At 46.5% G+C, this 16,680-nt stretch overlaps 40 non-coding genes across 40 annotated transcripts; 24 read left to right on the forward strand and 16 right to left on the reverse strand.

Annotated features, from left to right (window-relative positions):
• Nucleotides 1-169: 169 nt before the first annotated feature.
• On the forward strand, nucleotides 170-242 carry trnar-acg (transfer RNA arginine (anticodon ACG)). The gene has a single exon. It is a non-coding gene; the product is annotated as a tRNA-Arg (tRNA).
• Nucleotides 243-317: 75 nt separating this feature from the next.
• trnay-gua (transfer RNA tyrosine (anticodon GUA)) lies at nucleotides 318-404 on the forward strand. Its single transcript is given in 2 exon segments — nucleotides 318-354; nucleotides 369-404. It is a non-coding gene; the product is annotated as a tRNA-Tyr (tRNA).
• An 86-nt stretch (nucleotides 405-490) lies between these two features.
• Nucleotides 491-562, reverse strand: trnae-cuc (transfer RNA glutamic acid (anticodon CUC)). Its single transcript has one exon. It is a non-coding gene; the product is annotated as a tRNA-Glu (tRNA).
• A 92-nt stretch (nucleotides 563-654) lies between these two features.
• trnam-cau (transfer RNA methionine (anticodon CAU)) lies at nucleotides 655-728 on the reverse strand. The gene has a single exon. It is a non-coding gene; the product is annotated as a tRNA-Met (tRNA).
• A 1,005-nt stretch (nucleotides 729-1,733) lies between these two features.
• On the forward strand, nucleotides 1,734-1,816 carry trnal-cag (transfer RNA leucine (anticodon CAG)). The gene has a single exon. It is a non-coding gene; the product is annotated as a tRNA-Leu (tRNA).
• Nucleotides 1,817-2,032: 216 nt separating this feature from the next.
• On the forward strand, nucleotides 2,033-2,105 carry trnar-acg (transfer RNA arginine (anticodon ACG)). The gene has a single exon. It is a non-coding gene; the product is annotated as a tRNA-Arg (tRNA).
• An 82-nt stretch (nucleotides 2,106-2,187) lies between these two features.
• On the forward strand, nucleotides 2,188-2,274 carry trnay-gua (transfer RNA tyrosine (anticodon GUA)). Its single transcript is given in 2 exon segments — nucleotides 2,188-2,224; nucleotides 2,239-2,274. It is a non-coding gene; the product is annotated as a tRNA-Tyr (tRNA).
• An 86-nt stretch (nucleotides 2,275-2,360) lies between these two features.
• On the reverse strand, nucleotides 2,361-2,432 carry trnae-cuc (transfer RNA glutamic acid (anticodon CUC)). Its single transcript has one exon. It is a non-coding gene; the product is annotated as a tRNA-Glu (tRNA).
• Nucleotides 2,433-2,525: 93 nt separating this feature from the next.
• Nucleotides 2,526-2,599, reverse strand: trnam-cau (transfer RNA methionine (anticodon CAU)). The gene has a single exon. It is a non-coding gene; the product is annotated as a tRNA-Met (tRNA).
• A 1,006-nt stretch (nucleotides 2,600-3,605) lies between these two features.
• Nucleotides 3,606-3,687, forward strand: trnal-cag (transfer RNA leucine (anticodon CAG)). The gene has a single exon. It is a non-coding gene; the product is annotated as a tRNA-Leu (tRNA).
• Nucleotides 3,688-4,053: 366 nt separating this feature from the next.
• Nucleotides 4,054-4,140, forward strand: trnay-gua (transfer RNA tyrosine (anticodon GUA)). Its single transcript is given in 2 exon segments — nucleotides 4,054-4,090; nucleotides 4,105-4,140. It is a non-coding gene; the product is annotated as a tRNA-Tyr (tRNA).
• Nucleotides 4,141-4,225: 85 nt separating this feature from the next.
• On the reverse strand, nucleotides 4,226-4,297 carry trnae-cuc (transfer RNA glutamic acid (anticodon CUC)). Its single transcript has one exon. It is a non-coding gene; the product is annotated as a tRNA-Glu (tRNA).
• Nucleotides 4,298-4,390: 93 nt separating this feature from the next.
• Nucleotides 4,391-4,466, reverse strand: trnam-cau (transfer RNA methionine (anticodon CAU)). The gene has a single exon. It is a non-coding gene; the product is annotated as a tRNA-Met (tRNA).
• A 1,008-nt stretch (nucleotides 4,467-5,474) lies between these two features.
• On the forward strand, nucleotides 5,475-5,557 carry trnal-cag (transfer RNA leucine (anticodon CAG)). Its single transcript has one exon. It is a non-coding gene; the product is annotated as a tRNA-Leu (tRNA).
• A 219-nt stretch (nucleotides 5,558-5,776) lies between these two features.
• Nucleotides 5,777-5,849, forward strand: trnar-acg (transfer RNA arginine (anticodon ACG)). The gene has a single exon. It is a non-coding gene; the product is annotated as a tRNA-Arg (tRNA).
• Nucleotides 5,850-5,933: 84 nt separating this feature from the next.
• trnay-gua (transfer RNA tyrosine (anticodon GUA)) lies at nucleotides 5,934-6,020 on the forward strand. The gene is given in 2 exon segments: nucleotides 5,934-5,970; nucleotides 5,985-6,020. It is a non-coding gene; the product is annotated as a tRNA-Tyr (tRNA).
• Nucleotides 6,021-6,106: 86 nt separating this feature from the next.
• On the reverse strand, nucleotides 6,107-6,179 carry trnae-cuc (transfer RNA glutamic acid (anticodon CUC)). The gene has a single exon. It is a non-coding gene; the product is annotated as a tRNA-Glu (tRNA).
• Nucleotides 6,180-6,272: 93 nt separating this feature from the next.
• trnam-cau (transfer RNA methionine (anticodon CAU)) lies at nucleotides 6,273-6,346 on the reverse strand. The gene has a single exon. It is a non-coding gene; the product is annotated as a tRNA-Met (tRNA).
• Nucleotides 6,347-7,357: 1,011 nt separating this feature from the next.
• Nucleotides 7,358-7,440, forward strand: trnal-cag (transfer RNA leucine (anticodon CAG)). The gene has a single exon. It is a non-coding gene; the product is annotated as a tRNA-Leu (tRNA).
• Nucleotides 7,441-7,660: 220 nt separating this feature from the next.
• Nucleotides 7,661-7,733, forward strand: trnar-acg (transfer RNA arginine (anticodon ACG)). The gene has a single exon. It is a non-coding gene; the product is annotated as a tRNA-Arg (tRNA).
• An 81-nt stretch (nucleotides 7,734-7,814) lies between these two features.
• On the forward strand, nucleotides 7,815-7,902 carry trnay-gua (transfer RNA tyrosine (anticodon GUA)). The gene is given in 2 exon segments: nucleotides 7,815-7,852; nucleotides 7,867-7,902. It is a non-coding gene; the product is annotated as a tRNA-Tyr (tRNA).
• An 87-nt stretch (nucleotides 7,903-7,989) lies between these two features.
• On the reverse strand, nucleotides 7,990-8,062 carry trnae-cuc (transfer RNA glutamic acid (anticodon CUC)). The gene has a single exon. It is a non-coding gene; the product is annotated as a tRNA-Glu (tRNA).
• Nucleotides 8,063-8,154: 92 nt separating this feature from the next.
• trnam-cau (transfer RNA methionine (anticodon CAU)) lies at nucleotides 8,155-8,228 on the reverse strand. The gene has a single exon. It is a non-coding gene; the product is annotated as a tRNA-Met (tRNA).
• A 1,305-nt stretch (nucleotides 8,229-9,533) lies between these two features.
• Nucleotides 9,534-9,606, forward strand: trnar-acg (transfer RNA arginine (anticodon ACG)). Its single transcript has one exon. It is a non-coding gene; the product is annotated as a tRNA-Arg (tRNA).
• An 81-nt stretch (nucleotides 9,607-9,687) lies between these two features.
• Nucleotides 9,688-9,774, forward strand: trnay-gua (transfer RNA tyrosine (anticodon GUA)). Its single transcript is given in 2 exon segments — nucleotides 9,688-9,724; nucleotides 9,739-9,774. It is a non-coding gene; the product is annotated as a tRNA-Tyr (tRNA).
• A 249-nt stretch (nucleotides 9,775-10,023) lies between these two features.
• Nucleotides 10,024-10,097, reverse strand: trnam-cau (transfer RNA methionine (anticodon CAU)). The gene has a single exon. It is a non-coding gene; the product is annotated as a tRNA-Met (tRNA).
• Nucleotides 10,098-11,102: 1,005 nt separating this feature from the next.
• On the forward strand, nucleotides 11,103-11,185 carry trnal-cag (transfer RNA leucine (anticodon CAG)). The gene has a single exon. It is a non-coding gene; the product is annotated as a tRNA-Leu (tRNA).
• Nucleotides 11,186-11,400: 215 nt separating this feature from the next.
• On the forward strand, nucleotides 11,401-11,473 carry trnar-acg (transfer RNA arginine (anticodon ACG)). Its single transcript has one exon. It is a non-coding gene; the product is annotated as a tRNA-Arg (tRNA).
• An 82-nt stretch (nucleotides 11,474-11,555) lies between these two features.
• Nucleotides 11,556-11,642, forward strand: trnay-gua (transfer RNA tyrosine (anticodon GUA)). The gene is given in 2 exon segments: nucleotides 11,556-11,592; nucleotides 11,607-11,642. It is a non-coding gene; the product is annotated as a tRNA-Tyr (tRNA).
• An 86-nt stretch (nucleotides 11,643-11,728) lies between these two features.
• Nucleotides 11,729-11,800, reverse strand: trnae-cuc (transfer RNA glutamic acid (anticodon CUC)). The gene has a single exon. It is a non-coding gene; the product is annotated as a tRNA-Glu (tRNA).
• A 93-nt stretch (nucleotides 11,801-11,893) lies between these two features.
• trnam-cau (transfer RNA methionine (anticodon CAU)) lies at nucleotides 11,894-11,967 on the reverse strand. Its single transcript has one exon. It is a non-coding gene; the product is annotated as a tRNA-Met (tRNA).
• A 1,004-nt stretch (nucleotides 11,968-12,971) lies between these two features.
• Nucleotides 12,972-13,054, forward strand: trnal-cag (transfer RNA leucine (anticodon CAG)). Its single transcript has one exon. It is a non-coding gene; the product is annotated as a tRNA-Leu (tRNA).
• Nucleotides 13,055-13,270: 216 nt separating this feature from the next.
• trnar-acg (transfer RNA arginine (anticodon ACG)) lies at nucleotides 13,271-13,343 on the forward strand. The gene has a single exon. It is a non-coding gene; the product is annotated as a tRNA-Arg (tRNA).
• An 81-nt stretch (nucleotides 13,344-13,424) lies between these two features.
• trnay-gua (transfer RNA tyrosine (anticodon GUA)) lies at nucleotides 13,425-13,512 on the forward strand. Its single transcript is given in 2 exon segments — nucleotides 13,425-13,462; nucleotides 13,477-13,512. It is a non-coding gene; the product is annotated as a tRNA-Tyr (tRNA).
• An 86-nt stretch (nucleotides 13,513-13,598) lies between these two features.
• trnae-cuc (transfer RNA glutamic acid (anticodon CUC)) lies at nucleotides 13,599-13,671 on the reverse strand. Its single transcript has one exon. It is a non-coding gene; the product is annotated as a tRNA-Glu (tRNA).
• Nucleotides 13,672-13,764: 93 nt separating this feature from the next.
• trnam-cau (transfer RNA methionine (anticodon CAU)) lies at nucleotides 13,765-13,838 on the reverse strand. Its single transcript has one exon. It is a non-coding gene; the product is annotated as a tRNA-Met (tRNA).
• A 1,004-nt stretch (nucleotides 13,839-14,842) lies between these two features.
• trnal-cag (transfer RNA leucine (anticodon CAG)) lies at nucleotides 14,843-14,925 on the forward strand. Its single transcript has one exon. It is a non-coding gene; the product is annotated as a tRNA-Leu (tRNA).
• Nucleotides 14,926-15,141: 216 nt separating this feature from the next.
• Nucleotides 15,142-15,214, forward strand: trnar-acg (transfer RNA arginine (anticodon ACG)). Its single transcript has one exon. It is a non-coding gene; the product is annotated as a tRNA-Arg (tRNA).
• Nucleotides 15,215-15,295: 81 nt separating this feature from the next.
• trnay-gua (transfer RNA tyrosine (anticodon GUA)) lies at nucleotides 15,296-15,381 on the forward strand. Its single transcript is given in 2 exon segments — nucleotides 15,296-15,331; nucleotides 15,346-15,381. It is a non-coding gene; the product is annotated as a tRNA-Tyr (tRNA).
• A 249-nt stretch (nucleotides 15,382-15,630) lies between these two features.
• On the reverse strand, nucleotides 15,631-15,704 carry trnam-cau (transfer RNA methionine (anticodon CAU)). Its single transcript has one exon. It is a non-coding gene; the product is annotated as a tRNA-Met (tRNA).
• Between the last annotated feature and the right edge of the window lie 976 nt (nucleotides 15,705-16,680).

Below are 16,680 nucleotides of genomic sequence, written 5' to 3' on the forward strand. Positions count from 1 at the left end.
AACGGCCGTGCGCTAATTTAAGTCAGACAGTGTAAGGGTTCCAATCCACATCTGCTTTGAAGTTGCAAGTAATCTTGATTACCAGGCACAGGTTTGTTCCAGAGAGCGTGGGTTCTTTCAGCCCCTTTGCCTGTTCTCGATCTGCGTTCTTCCTGTGTGCCCTCAAAGAGGGCCAGTGGCGCAATGGATAACGCGTCTGACTACGGATCAGAAGATTCTAGGTTCGACTCCTGGCTGGCTCGTTGCTCCTCAGCTCCTTTTCGTGCCACGAGGGCTTCCGCTGACAAGGCCCAAAAATAGCTCAGACGATAGACGGGCCTTCGATAGCTCAGTTGGTAGAGCGGAGGACTGTAGGCATCTCACTGGTCATCCTTAGGTCGCTGGTTCGAATCCGGCTCGAAGGAAGCGTCTCTTTAAGCCTTGGAGACCTTCAAAGGTTATTGTTTTTTCAAAGTCCCACGAATACAGCCAGAGGGTGTCCAAAAGCGCATTCCCTGACCGGGAATCGAACCCGGGCCGCGGCGGTGAGAGCGCCGAATCCTAGCCACTAGACCACCAGGGAGCACCCGCTGTGAACGTTCCTACGCGGGAGCCGGAAAGATGTGTCGCCTTAATAGAGCCAGTCTGTCAGTTCAAAAGAATTTCCCACCACGCTGCCCCGTGTGAGGCTCGAACTCACGACCTTCAGATTATGAGACTGACGCGCTGCCAAACTGCGCCAACGAGGCGTACCCAGCATGTTTAAGTAAACAGCAAAGGTTAAAAGTGAAAAGACTAGGCCTTTTGTTGATATAACAGGGAAGCTGTCCATTTGGTTTCGGCCAAACATTTGTTTTGGAAGGGATCTGCACATATAAACAGGATGCGGGGAGTTCTAAGAATGGATATTCTTGCTTGTGACCATGCTTGTGATGCAATCTGAGAAAACATAGGAAATCGCTGTCCGCTAAATTCTTTTGCAGCGTCCGCCGGACGCAGTGGAGCAACTCTGGTCTGACCGTTTTCAGTGACAGAATAGCCTGACATTTCAGTATGCAATGTTTTATAAAAATAAAAGTAACAACAACCACAAAATACAAAACACAAAACTTTTCATTAAATCTGATTCATCAATTTCATATGAGATGTTAAAGCGCAATTAGTGCATCGCATGAGGAGCAGGACTTAGTTCAAATGACTGTAGGGTTCACTTTTTTATGAAACAGGTAAAGGGACGGAAACTCCTTGGGATAATGAAGCCATACACATAGCCCTTACCATAAATCAGGGCTGTTCAATTAAAGCGGTCAATGTTCTTTTTTTGAAGTAAAATCTACTGAACAAACAAACAAAGTGTAACAATTTAAATGGATTCATCGCGAGCAAATTACTGACAAAGCTACTAAAAATGCATCCGTTCCCTGCCATTTATACCAGAACACATTCTAAATTATCTTCCCATTTAAAACAGTGTTCATTAGGAAATGCTCTTAACAGGCTGATCATTAATGCAATTGGTTTAAAATATATAATTCTTGCAAAAAATAGAAACAAGACCTCATGGTTTATGAATAAGCATCAAATCGAAGAGTGAAGTGTCGAAAAGTGAGGAGGAAAGGTCCCCTCTATCTGGGAATCGCGCTCCTTGCGGTACGTTATTTCTAAATGGCCTGTGTGCCATTGAACGGCTGCATTTAAGGGTCCATTCCGAAAGTGGTGGGTGCACGATTGCTGAGAGGCCGAACGCCCACACTGTCAGGATGGCCGAGCGGTCTAAGGCGCTGCGTTCAGGTCGCAGTCTCCTCTGGAGGCGTGGGTTCGAATCCCACTTCTGACATTGCTTTGCATGTCACACTGGAGACTCCAGGCTCGGCTTTACATGGAAACGGCCGTGCGCTAATTTAAGTCAGACAGTGTAAGGGTTCCAATCCACATCTGCTTTGAAGTTGCAAGTAATCTTGATTACCAGGCACAGGTTTGTTCCAGAGAGCGTGGGTTCTTTCAGCCCCTTTGCCTGTTCTCGATCTGCGTTCTTCCTGTGTGCCCTCAAAGAGGGCCAGTGGCGCAATGGATAACGCGTCTGACTACGGATCAGAAGATTCTAGGTTCGACTCCTGGCTGGCTCGTTGCTCCTCAGCTCCTTTTCGTGCCACGAGGGCTTCCGCTGACAAGGCCCAAAAATAGCTCAGACGATAGACGGTATCCGGGCCTTCGATAGCTCAGTTGGTAGAGCGGAGGACTGTAGGCATCTCACTGGTCATCCTTAGGTCGCTGGTTCGAATCCGGCTCGAAGGAAGCGTCTCTTTAAGCCTTGGAGACCTTCAAAGGTTATTGTTTTTTCAAAGTCCCACGAATACAGCCAGAGGGTGTCCAAAAGCGCATTCCCTGACCGGGAATCGAACCCGGGCCGCGGCGGTGAGAGCGCCGAATCCTAGCCACTAGACCACCAGGGAGCACCCGCTCGTGAACGTTCCTACGCGGGAGCCGGAAAGATGTGTCGCCTTAATAGAGCCAGTCTGTCAGTTCAAAAGAATTTCCCACCACGCTGCCCCGTGTGAGGCTCGAACTCACGACCTTCAGATTATGAGACTGACGCGCTGCCAAACTGCGCCAACGAGGCGTACCCAGCATGTTTAAGTAAACAGCAAAGGTTAAAAGTGAAAAGACTAGGCCTTTTGTTGATATAACAGGGAAGCTGTCCATTTGGTTTCGGCCAAACATTTGTTTTGGAAGGGATCTGCACATATAAACAGGATGCGGGGAGTTCTAAGAATGGATATTCTTGCTTGTGACCATGCTTGTGATGCAATCTGAGAAAACATAGGAAATCGCTGTCCGCTAAATTCTTTTGCAGCGTCCGCCGGACGCAGTGGAGCAACTCTGGTCTGACCGTTTTCAGTGACAGAATAGCCTGACATTTCAGTATGCAATGTTTTATAAAAATAAAAGTAACAACAACCACAAAATACAAAACACAAAACTTTTCATTAAATCTGATTCATCAATTTCATATGAGATGTTAAAGCGCAATTAGTGCATCGCATGAGGAGCAGGACTTAGTTCAAATGACTGTAGGGTTCACTTTTTTATGAAACAGGTAAAGGGACGGAAACTCCTTGGGATAATGAAGCCATACACATAGCCCTTACCATAAATCAGGGCTGTTCAATTAAAGCGGTCAATGTTCTTTTTTTGAAGTAAAAATCTACTGAACATACAAACAAAGTGTAACAATTTAAATGGATTCATCGCGAGCAAATTACTGACAAAGCTACTAAAAATGCATCCGTTCCCTGCCATTTATACCAGAACAGATTCTAAATTATCTTCCCATTTAAAACAGTGTTCATTAGGAAATGCTCTTAACAGGTGATCATTAATGCAATTGGTTTAAAATATATAATTCTTGCAAAAAATAGAAACAAGACCTCATGGTTTATGAATAAGCATCAAATCGAAGAGTGAAGTGTCGAAAAGTGAGGAGGAAAGGTCCCCCTCTATCTGGGAATCGCGCTCCTTGCGGTACGTTATTTCTAAATGGCCTGTCGTGCCATTGACGGCTGCATTTAAGGGTCCATTCCGAAAGTGGTGGGTGCACGATTGCTGAGAGGCCGAACGCCCACACTGTCAGGATGGCCGAGCGGTCTAAGGCGCTGCGTTCAGGTCGCAGTTCCTCTGGAGGCGTGGGTTCGAATCCCACTTCTGACATTGCTTTGCATGTCACACTGGAGACTCCAGGCTCGGCTTTACATGGAAACGGCCGTGCGCTAATTTAAGTCAGACAGTGTAAGGGTTCCAATCCACATCTGCTTTGAAGTTGCAAGTAATCTTGATTACCAGGCACAGGTTTGTTCCAGAGAGCGTGGGTTCTTTCAGCCCCTTTGCCTGTTCTCGATCTGCGTTCTTCCTGTGTGCCCTCAAAGAGGGCCAGTGGCGCAATGGATAACGCGTCTGACTACGGACAGATTCTAGGTTCGACTCCTGGCAGGCTCGTTGCTCCTCAGCTCCTTTTCGTGCCACGAGGGCTTCCGCTGACAAGGCCCAAAAATAGCTCAGACGATAGACGGTATCGGGCCTTCGATAGCTCAGTTGGTAGAGCGGAGGACTGTAGGCATCTCACTGGTCATCCTTAGGTCGCTGGTTCGAATCCGGCTCGAAGGAAGCGTCTCTTTAAGCCTTGGAGACCTTCAAAGGTTATTGTTTTTTCAAAGTCCCACGAATACAGCCAGGGGTGTCCAAAAGCGCATTCCCTGACCGGGAATCGAACCCGGGCCGCGGCGTAGAGAGCGCCGAATCCTAGCCACTAGACCACCAGGGAGCACCCGCTCGTGAACGTTCCTACGCGGGAGCCGGAAAGATGTGTCGCCTTAATAGAGCCAGTCTGTCAGTTCAAAAGAATTTCCCACCACGCTGCCCCGTGTGAGGCTCGAACTCACGACCTTCAGATTATGAGACTGACGCGCGCTGCCAAACTGCGCCAACGAGGCGTACCCAGCATGTTTAAGTAAACAGCAAAGGTTAAAAGTGAAAAGACTAGGCCTTTTGTTGATATAACAGGGAAGCTGTCCATTTGGTTTCGGCCAAACATTTGTTTTGGAAGGGATCTGCACATATAAACAGGCTGCGGGGGAGTTCTAAGAATGGATATTCTTGCTTGTGACCATGCTTGTGATGCAATCTGAGAAAACATAGGAAATCGCTGTCCGCTAAATTCTTTAGCAGCGTCCGCCGGACGCAGTGGAGCAACTCTGGTCTGACCGTTTTCAGTGACAGAATAGCCTGACATTTCAGTATGCAATGTTTTATAAAAATAAAAGTAACAACAACCACAAATACAAAACACAAAACTTTTCATAAATCTGATTCATCAATTTCATATGAGATGTTAAAGCGCAATTAGTGCATCGCATGAGGAGCAGGACTTAGTTCAAATGACTGTAGGGTTCACTTTTTTATGAAACAGGTAAAGGGACGGAAACTCCTTGGGATAATGAAGCCATACACATAGCCCTTACCATAAATCAGGGCTGTTCAATTAAAGCGGTCAATGTTCTTTTTTTGAAGTAAAATCTACTGAACATACAAACAAAGTGTAACAATTTAAATGGATTCATCGCGAGCAAATTACTCGACAAAGCTACTAAAAATGCATCCGTTCCCTGCCATTTATACCAGAACACATTCTAAATTATCTTCCCATTTAAAACAGTGTTCATTAGAGAAATGCTCTTAACAGGCTGATCATTAATGCAATTGTTTAAAATATATAATTCTTTGCAAAAAATAGAAACAAGACCTCATGGTTTATGAATAAGCATTCAAATCGAAGAGTGAAGTGTCGAAAAGTGAGGAGGAAAGGTCCCCTCTATCTGGGAATCGCGCTCCTTGCGGTACGTTATTTCTAAATGGCCTGTGTGCCATTGAACGGCTGCATTTAAGGGCTCCATTCCGAAAGTGGTGGGTGCACGATTGCTGAGAGGCCGAACGCCCACACTGTCAGGATGGCCGAGCGGTCTAAGGCGCTGCGTTCAGGTCGCAGTCTCCTCTGGAGGCGTGGGTTCGAATCCCACTTCTGACATTGCTTTGCATGTCACACTGGAGACTCCAGGCTCGGCTTTACATGGAAACGGCCGTCCGTGCGCTAATTTAAGTCAGACAGTGTAAGGGTTCCAATCCACATCTGCTTTGAAGTTGCAAGTAATCTTGATTACCAGGCACAGGTTTGTTCCGAGAGCGTGGGTTCTTTCAGCCCCTTTGCCTGTTCTCGATCTGCGTTCTTCCTGTGTGCCCTCAAAGAGGGCCAGTGGCGCAATGGATAACGCGTCTGACTACGGATCAGAAGATTCTAGGTTCGACTCCTGGCTGGCTCGTTGCTCCTCAGCTCCTTTTCGTGCCACCGAGGGCTTCCGCTGACAAGGCCCAAAAATAGCTCAGACGATAGACTGTATCCTGGGCCTTCGATAGCTCAGTTGGTAGAGCGGAGGACTGTAGGCATCTCACTGGTCATCCTTAGGTCGCTGGTTCGAATCCGGCTCGAAGGAAGCGTCTCTTTAAGCCTTGGAGACCTTCAAAGGTTATTGTTTTTTCAAAGTCCCACGAATACAGCCAGAGGGTGTCCAAAAGCGCATTCCCTGACCGGGAATCGAACCCGGGCCCGCGGCGGTGAGAGCGCCGAATCCTAGCCACTAGACCACCAGGGAGCACCCGCTCGTGAACGTTCCTACGCGGGAGCCGGAAAGATGTGTCGCCTTAATAGAGCCAGTCTGTCAGTTCAAAAGAATTTCCCACCACGCTGCCCCGTGTGAGGCTCGAACTCACGACCTCAGATTATGAGACTGACGCGCTGCCCAAACTGCGCCAACGAGGCGTACCCAGCCATGTTTAAGTAAACAGCAAAGGTTAAAAGTGAAAAGACTAGGCCTTTTGTTGATATAACAGGGAAGCTGTCCATTTGGTTTCGGCCCAAACATTTGTTTTGGAAGGGATCTGCACATATAAACAGGCTGCGGGGAGTTCTAAGAATGGATATTCTTGCTTGTGACCATGCTTGTGATGCAATCTGAGAAAACATAGGAAATCGCTGTCCGCTAAATTCTTTTTGCAGCGTCCGCCCGGACGCAGTGGAGCAACTCTGGTCTGACCGTTTTCAGTGACAGAATAGCCTGACATTTCAGTATGCAATGTTTTATAAAAATAAAAGTAACAACAACCACAAAATACAAAACACAAAACTTTTCATTAAATCTGATTCATCAATTTCATATGAGATGTTAAAGCGCAATTAGTGCATCGCATGAGGAGCAGGACTTAGTTCAAATGACTGTAGGGTTCACTTTTTTATGAAACAGGTATAAAGGGACGGAAACTCCTTGGGATAATGAAGCCATACACATAGCCCTTACCATAAATCAGGGCTGTTCAATTAAAGCGGTCAATGTTCTTTTTTTGAAGTAAAATCTACTGAACATACAAACAAAGTGTAACAATTTAAATGGATTCATCGCGAGCAAATTACTGACAAAGCTACTAAAAATGCATCCGTTCCTGCCATTTATACCAGAACACATTCTAAATTATCTTCCCATTTAAAACAGTGTTCATTAGGAAATGCTCTTAACAGGCTGATCATTAATGCAATTGGTTTAAAATATATAATTCTTGCAAAAAATAGAAACAAGACCTCATGGTTTATGAATAAGCATCAAATCGAAGAGTGAAGTGTCGAAAAGTGAGGAGGAAAGGTCCCCTCTATCTGGGAATCGCGCTCCTTGCGGTACGTTATTTCTAAATGGCCTGTGTGCCATTGAACGGCTGCATTTAAGGGTCCCATTCCGAAAGTGGTGGGTGCACGATTGCTGAGAGGCCGAACGCCCACACTGTCAGGATGGCCGAGCGGTCTAAGGCGCTGCGTTCAGGTCGCAGTCTCCTCTTGAGGGCGTGGGTTCGAATCCACTTCTGACATTGCTTTGCATGTCACACTGGAGAGCTCCAGGCTCGGCTTTACATGGAAACGCCGCCCCGTGCGCTAATTTAAGTCAGACAGTGTAAGGGTTCCAATCCACATCTGCTTTGAAGTTGCAAGTAATCTTGATTACCAGGCACAGGTTTGTTCCAGAGAGCGTGGGTTCTTTCAGCCCCTTTGCCTGTTCTCGATCTGCGTTCTTCTGTGTGCCCTCAAAGAGGGCCAGTGGCGCAATGGATAACGCGTCTGACTACGGATCAGAAGATTCTAGGTTCGACTCCTGGCTGGCTCGTTGCTCCTCAGCTCCTTTTCGTGCCACGAGGGCTTCCGCTGACAAGGCCAAAAATAGCTCAGACGATAGACTGTATCCGGGCCTTCGATAGCTCAGTTGGTTAGAGCGGAGGACTGTAGGCATCTCACTGGTCATCCTTAGGTCGCTGGTTCGAATCCGGCTCGAAGGAAGCGTCTCTTTAAGCCTTGGAGACCTTCAAAGGTTATTGTTTTTTCAAAGTCCCACGAATACAGCCTGAGGGTGGTCCAAAAGCGCATTCCCTGACCGGGAATCGAACCCGGGCCGCGGCGGTGAGAGCGCCGAAATCCTAGCCACTAGACCACCAGGGAGCACCCGCTCGTGAACGTTCCTACGCGGGAGCCGGAAAGATGTGTCGCCTTAAAGAGCCAGTCTGTCAGTTCAAAAGAAGTTCCCACCACGCTGCCCCGTGTGAGGCTCGAACTCACGACCTTCAGATTATGAGACTGACGCGCTGCCAAACTGCGCCAACGAGGCGTACCACGCATGTTTAAGTAAACAGCAAAGGTTTAAAAGTGAAAGACTAGGCCTTTTGTTGATATAACAGGGAAGCTGTCCATTTGGTTTCGGCCAAACATTTGTTTTGGAAGGGATCTGCACATATAAACAGGATGCGGGGAGTTCTAAGAATGGATATTCTTGCTTGTGACCATGCTTGTGATGCAATCTGAGAAAACATAGGAAATCGCTGTCCGCTAAATTCTTTTGCAGCGTCCGCCGGACGCAGTGGAGCAACTCTGGTCTGACCGTTTTCAGTGACAGAATAGCCTGACATTTCAGTATGCAATGTTTTATAAAAATAAAAGTAACAACAACCACAAAATACAAAACACAAAACTTTTCATTAAATCTGATTCATCAATTTCATATGAGATGTTAAAGCGCAATTAGTGCATCGCATGAGGAGCAGGACTGAGTTCAATGACTGTAGGGTTCACTTTTTTATGAAACAGGTAAAGGGACGGAAACTCCTTGGGATAATGAAGCCATACACATAGCCCTTACCATAAATCAGGGCTGTTCAATTAAAGCGGTCAATGTTCTTTTTTTGAAGTAAAATCTACTGAACATACAAACAAAGTGTAACAATTTAAATGGATTCATCGCGAGCAAATTACTGACAAAGCTACTAAAAATGCATCCGTTCCCTGCCATTTATACCAGAACAGATTCTAAATTATCTTCCCATTTAAAACAGTGTTCATTAGGAAATGCTCTTAACAGGCTGATCATTAATGCAATTGGTTTAAAATATATAATTCTTGCAAAAAATAGAAACAAGACCTCATGGTTTATGGAATAAGCATCAAATCGAAGAGTGAAGTGTCGAAAAGTGAGGAGGAAAGGTCCCCTCTATCTGGGAATCGCGCTCCTTGCGGTACGTTATTTCTAAAATGGCCTGTGTGCCATTGAACGGCTGCATTTAAGGGTCCATTCCGAAAGTGGTGGGTGCACGATTGCTGAGAGGCCGAACGCCCACACTGTCAGGATGGCCGAGCGGTCTAAGGCGCTGCGTTAGGTCGCAGTCTCCTCTGGAGGCGTGGGTTCGAATCCCACTTCTGACATTGCTTTGCATGTCACACTGGAGACTCCAGGCTCGGCTTTACATGGAAACGGGCCGTGCGCTAATTTAAGTCAGACAGTGTAAGGGTTCCAATCCACATCTGCTTTGAAGTTGCAAGTAATCTTGATTACCAGGCACAGGTTTGTTCCAGAGAGCGTGGGTTCTTTCAGCCCCTTTGCCTGTTCTCGATCTGCGTTCTTCCTGTGTGCCCTCAAAGAGGGCCAGTGGCGCAATGGATAACGCGTCTGACTACGGATCAGAAGATTCTAGGTTCGACTCCTGGCTGGCTCGTTGCTCCTCAGCTCCTTTTCGTGCCACGAGGGCTTCCGCTGACAAGGCCCAAAAATAGCTCAGACGATAGACGGTATCGGGCCTTCGATAGCTCAGTTGGTAGAGCGGAGGACTGTAGGCATCTCACTGGTCATCCTTAGGTCGCTGGTTCGAATCCGGCTCGAAGGAAGCGTCTCTTTAAGCCTTGGAGACCTTCAAAGGTTATTGTTTTTTCAAAGTCCCACGAATACAGCCAGAGGGTGTCCAAAAGCGCATTCCCTGACCGGGAATCGAACCCGGGCCGCGGCGTGAGAGCGCCGAATCCTAGCCACTAGACCACCAGGGAGCACCCGCTCGTGAACGTTCCTACGCGGGAGCCGGAAAGATGTGTCGCCTTAATAGAGCCAGTCTGTCAGTTCAAAGAATTTCCCACCACGCTGCCCCGTGTGAGGCTCGAACTCACGACCTTCAGATTATGAGACTGACGCGCTGCCAAACTGCGCCAACGAGGCGTACCCAGCATGTTTAAGTAAACAGCAAAGGTTAAAAGTGAAAAGACTAGGCCTTTTGTTGATATAACAGGGAAGCTGTCCATTTGGTTTCGGCCAAACATTTGTTTTGGAAGGGATCTGCACATATAAACAGGATGCGGGGAGTTCTAAGAATGGATATTCTTGCTTGTGACCATGCTTGTGATGCAATCTGAGAAAACATAGGAAATCGCTGTCCGCTAAATTCTTTTGCAGCGTCCGCCGGACGCAGTGGAGCAACTCTGGTCTGACCGTTTTCAGTGACAGAATAGCCTGACATTTCAGTATGCAATGTTTTATAAAAATAAAAGTAACAACAACCACAAAATACAAAACACAAAACTTTTCATTAAATCTGATTCATCAATTTCATATGAGATGTTAAAGCGCAATTAGTGCATCGCATGAGGAGCAGGACTTAGTTCAAATGACTGTAGGGTTCACTTTTTTATGAAACAGGTAAAGGGACGGAAACTCCTTGGGATAATGAAGCCATACACATAGCCCTTACCATAAATCAGGGCTGTTCAATTAAAGCGGTCAATGTTCTTTTTTTGAAGTAAAATCTACTGAACATACAAACAAAGTGTAACAATTTAAATGGATTCATCGCGAGCAAATTACTGACAAAGCTACTAAAAATGCATCCGTTCCCTGCCATTTATACCAGAACAGATTCTAAATTATCTTCCCATTTAAAACAGTGTTCATTAGGAAATGCTCTTAACAGGCTGATCATTAATGCAATTGGTTTAAAATATATAATTCTTGCAAAAAATAGAAACAAGACCTCATGGTTTATGAATAAGCATCAAATCGAAGAGTGAAGTGTCGAAAAGTGAGGAGGAAAGGTCCCCTCTATCTGGGAATCGCGCTCCTTGCGGTACGTTATTTCTAAATGGCCTGTGTGCCATTGAACGGCTGCATTTAAGGGTCCATTCCGAAAGTGGTGGGTGCACGATTGCTGAGAGGCCGAACGCCCACACTGTCAGGATGGCCGAGCGGTCTAAGGCGCTGCGTTCAGGTCGCAGTCTCCTCTGGAGGCGTGGGTTCGAATCCCACTTCTGACATTGCTTTGCATGTCACACTGGAGACTCCAGGCTCGGCTTTACATGGAAACGGCCGTGCGCTAATTTAAGTCAGACAGTGTAAGGGTTCCAATCCACATCTGCTTTGAAGTTGCAAGTAATCTTGATTACCAGGCACAGGTTTGTTCAGAGAGCGTGGGTTCTTTCAGCCCCTTTGCCTGTTCTCGATCTGCGTTCTTCCTGTGTGCCCTCAAAGAGGGCCAGTGGCGCAATGGATAACGCGTCTGACTACGGATCAGAAGATTCTAGGTTCGACTCCTGGCTGGCTCGTTGCTCCTCAGCTCCTTTTCGTGCCACGAGGGCTTCCGCTGACAAGGCCCAAAAATAGCTCAGACGATAGACGGTATCCGGGCCTTCGATAGCTCAGTTGGTAGAGCGGAGGACTGTAGGCATCTCACTGGTCATCCTTAGGTCGCTGGTTCGAATCCGGCTCGAAGGAAGCGTCTCTTTAAGCCTTGGAGACCTTCAAAGGTTATTGTTTTTTCAAAGTCCCACGAATACAGCCAGAGGGTGTCCAAAAGCGCATTCCCTGACCGGGAATCGAACCCGGGCCGCGGCGGTGAGAGCGCCGAATCCTAGCCACTAGACCACCAGGGAGCACCCGCTCGTGAACGTTCCTACGCGGGAGCCGGAAAGATGTGTCGCCTTAATAGAGCCAGTCTGTCAGTTCAAAAGAATTTCCCACCACGCTGCCCCGTGTGAGGCTCGAACTCACGACCTTCAGATTATGAGACTGACGCGCTGCCAAACTGCGCCAACGAGGCGTACCCAGCATGTTTAAGTAAACAGCAAAGGTTAAAAGTGAAAAGACTAGGCCTTTTGTTGATATAACAGGGAAGCTGTCCATTTGGTTTCGGCCAAACATTTGTTTTGGAAGGGATCTGCACATATAAACAGGATGCGGGGAGTTCTAAGAATGGATATTCTTGCTTGTGACCATGCTTGTGATGCAATCTGAGAAAACATAGGAAATCGCTGTCCGCTAAATTCTTTTGCAGCGTCCGCCGGACGCAGTGGAGCAACTCTGGTCTGACCGTTTTCAGTGACAGAATAGCCTGACATTTCAGTATGCAATGTTTTATAAAAATAAAAGTAACAACAACCACAAAATACAAAACACAAAACTTTTCATTAAATCTGATTCATCAATTTCATATGAGATGTTAAAGCGCAATTAGTGCATCGCATGAGGAGCAGGACTTAGTTCAAATGACTGTAGGGTTCACTTTTTTATGAAACAGGTAAAGGGACGGAAACTCCTTGGGATAATGAAGCCATACACTAGCCCTTACCATAAATCAGGGCTGTTCAATTAAAGCGGTCAATGTTCTTTTTTTGAAGTAAAATCTACTGAACATACAAACAAAGTGTAACAATTTAAATGGATTCATCGCGAGCAAATTACTGACAAAGCTACTAAAAATGCATCCGTTCCCTGCCATTTATACCAGAACAGATTCTAAATTATCTTCCCATTTAAAACAGTGTTCATTAGGAAATGCTCTTAACAGGCTGATCATTAATGCAATTGGTTTAAAATATATAATTCTTGCAAAAAAAAGAAACAAGACCTCATGGTTTATGAATAAGCATCAAATCGAAGAGTGAAGTGTCGAAAAGTGAGGAGGAAAGGTCCCCTCTATCTGGGAATCGCGCTCCTTGCGGTACGTTATTTCTAAATGGCCTGTGTGCCATTGAACGGCTGCATTTAAGGGTCCATTCCGAAAGTGGTGGGTGCACGATTGCTGAGAGGCCGAACGCCCACACTGTCAGGATGGCCGAGCGGTCTAAGGCGCTGCGTTCAGGTCGCAGTCTCCTCTGGAGGCGTGGGTTCGAATCCCACTTCTGACATTGCTTTGCAAGTCACACTGGAGACTCCAGGCTCGGCTTTACATGGAAACGGCCGTGCGCTAATTTAAGTCAGACAGTGTAAGGGTTCCAATCCACATCTGCTTTGAAGTTGCAAGTAATCTTGATTACCAGGCACAGGTTTGTTCCAGAGAGCGTGGGTTCTTTCAGCCCCTTTGCCTGTTCTCGATCTGCGTTCTTCCTGTGTGCCCTCAAAGAGGGCCAGTGGCGCAATGGATAACGCGTCTGACTACGGATCAGAAGATTCTAGGTTCGACTCCTGGCTGGCTCGTTGCTCCTCAGCTCCTTTTCGTGCCACGAGGGCTTCGCTGACAAGGCCCAAAAATAGCTCAGACGATAGACGGTATCCGGGCCTTCGATAGCTCAGTTGGTAGAGCGGAGGGACTGTAGGCATCTCACTGGTCATCCTTAGGTCGCTGGTTCGATTCCGGCTCGAAGGAAGCGTCTCTTTAAGCCTTGGAGACCTTCAAAGGTTATTGTTTTTTCAAAGTCCCACGAATACAGCCAGAGGGTGTCCAAAAGCGCATTCCCTGACCGGGAATCGAACCCGGGCCGCGGCGGTGAGAGCGCCGAATCCTAGCCACTAGGACCACCAGGGAGCACCCGCTCGTGAACGTTCCTACGCGGGAGCCGGAAAGATGTGTCGCCTTAATAGAGCCAGTCTGTCAGTTCAAAAGAATTTCCCACCCGGCTGCCCCGTGTGAGGCTCGAACTCACGACCTTCAGATTATGAGACTGACGCGCTGCCAAACTGCGCCAACGAGGCGTACCCAGCATGTTTAAGTAAACAGCAAAGGTTAAAGTGAAAGACTAGGCCCTTTTGTTGATATAACAGGGAAGCTGTCCATTTGGTTTCGGCCAAACATTTGTTTTGGAAGGGATCTGCACATATAAACAGGATGCGGGGAGTTCTAAGAATGGATATTCTTGCTTGTGACCATGCTTGTGATGCAATCTGAGAAAACATAGGAAATCGCTGTCCGCTAAATTCTTTTGCAGCGTCCGCCGGACGCAGTGGAGCAACTCTGGTCTGACCGTTTTCAGTGACAGAATAGCCTGACATTTCAGTATGCAATGTTTTATAAAATAAAAGTAACAACAACCACAAAATACAAAACACAAAACTTTTCATTAAATCTGATTCATCAATTTCATATGAGATGTTAAAGCGCAATTAGTGCATCGCATGAGGAGCAGGACTGAGTTCAAATGACTGTAGGGTTCACTTTTTTATGAAACAGGTAAAGGGACGGAAACTCCTTGGGATAATGAAGCCATACACATAGCCCTTACCATAAATCAGGGCTGTTCAATTAAAGCGGTCAATGTTCTTTTTTTGAAGTAAAATCTACTGAACATACAAACAAAGTGTAACAATTTAAATGGATTCATCGCGAGCAAATTACTGACAAAGCTACTAAAAATGCATCCGTTCCCTGCCATTTATACCAGAACACATTCTAAATTATCTTCCCATTTAAAACAGTGTTCATTAGGAAATGCTCTTAACAGGCTGATCATTAATGCAATTGGTTTAAAATATATAATTCTTGCAAAAAATAGAAACAAGACCTCATGGTTTATGAATAAGCATCAAATCGAAGAGTGAAGTGTCGAAAGTGAGGAGGAAAGGTCCCCCTCTATCTGGGAATCGCGCTCCTTGCGGTACGTTATTTCTAAATGGCCTGTGTGCCATTGAACGGCTGCATTTAAGGGCTCCATTCCGAAAGTGGTGGGTGCACGATTGCTGAGAGGCCGAACGCCCACACTGTCAGGATGGCCGAGCGGTCTAAGGCGCTGCGTTCAGGTCGCAGTCTCCTCTGGAGGCGTGGGTTCGAATCCCACTTCTGACATTGCTTTGCATGTCACACTGGAGACTCCAGGCTCGGCTTTACATGGAAACGGCCGTGCGCTAATTTAAGTCAGACAGTGTAAGGGTTCCAATCCACATCTGCTTTGAAGTTGCAAGTAATCTTGATTACCAGGCACAGGTTTGTTCCAGAGAGCGTGGGTTCTTTCAGCCCCTTTGCCTGTTCTCGATCTGCGTTCTTCCTGTGTGCCCTCAAAGAGGGCCAGTGGCGCAATGGATAACGCGTCTGACTACGGATCAGAAGATTCTAGGTTCGACTCCTGGCTGGCTCGTTGCTCCTCAGCTCCTTTTCGTGCCACGAGGGCTTCCGCTGACAAGGCCCAAAAATAGCTCAGACGATAGACGGTATCGGGCCTTCGATAGCTCAGTTGGTAGAGCGAGGACTGTAGGCATCTCACTGGTCATCCTTAGGTCGCTGGTTCGAATCCGGCTCGAAGGAAGCGTCTCTTTAAGCCTTGGAGACCTTCAAAGGTTATTGTTTTTTCAAAGTCCCACGAATACAGCCAGAGGGTGTCCAAAAGCGCATCCCTGACCGGGAATCGAACCCGGGCCGCGGCGGTGAGAGCGCCGATCCTAGCCCACTAGACCACCAGGAGCACCCGCTCGTGAACGTTCCTACGCGGGAGCCGGAAAGATGTGTCGCCTTAATAGAGCCAGTCTGTCAGTTCAAAAGAATTTCCCACCACGCTGCCCCGTGTGAGGCTCGAACTCACGACCTTCAGATTATGAGACTGACGCGCTGCCAAACTGCGCCAACGAGGCGTACCCAGCATGTTTAAGTAAACAGCAAAGGTTAAAAGTGAAAAGACTAGGCCTTTTGTTGATATAACAGGGAGCTGTCCATTTGGTTTCGGCCAAACATTTGTTTTGGAAGGGATCTGCACATATAAACAGGCTGCGGGGAGTTCTAAGAATGGATATTCTTGCTTGTGACCATGCTTGTGATGCAATCTGAGAAACATAGGAAATCGCTGTCCGCTAAATTCTTTTGCAGCGTCCGCCGGACGCAGTGGAGCAACTCTGGTCTGACCGTTTTCAGTGACAGAATAGCCTGACATTTCAGTATGCAATGTTTTATAAAAATAAAGTAACAACAACCACAAAATACAAAACACAAAACTTTTCATTAAATCTGATTCATCAATTTCATATGAGATGTTAAAGCGCAATTAGTGCATCGCATGAGGAGCAGGACTGAGTTCAAATGACTGTAGGGTTCACTTTTTTATGAAACAGGTAAAGGGACGGAAACTCCTTGGGATAATGAAGCCATACACATAGCCCTTACCATAAATCAGGGCTGTTCAATTAAAGCGGTCAATGTTCTTTTTTTGAAGTAAAATCTACTGAACATACAAACAAAGTGTAACAATTTAAATGGATTCATCGCGAGCAAATTACTGACAAAGCTACTAAAAATGCATCCGTTCCCTGCCATTTATACCAGAACAGATTCTAAATTATCTTCCCATTTAAAACAGTGTTCATTAGGAAATGCTCTTAACAGGCTGATCATTAATGCAATTGGTTTAAAATATATAATTCTTGCAAAAAATAGAAACAAGACCTCATGGTTTATGAATAAGCATCAAATCGAAGAGTGAAGTGTCGAAAAGTGAGGAGGAAAGGTCCCCTCTATCTGGGAATCGCGCTCCTTGCGGTACGTTATTTCTAAATGGCCTGTGTGCCATTGAACGCTGCATTTAAGGGCTCCATTCCGAAAGAGGTGGGTGCACGA

The sequence above is a fragment of the Triplophysa dalaica genome, chromosome 5 (assembly GCF_015846415.1).
Source record: "Triplophysa dalaica isolate WHDGS20190420 chromosome 5, ASM1584641v1, whole genome shotgun sequence".
NCBI classification, from domain to species: Eukaryota; Metazoa; Chordata; class Actinopteri; order Cypriniformes; family Nemacheilidae; genus Triplophysa; species Triplophysa dalaica.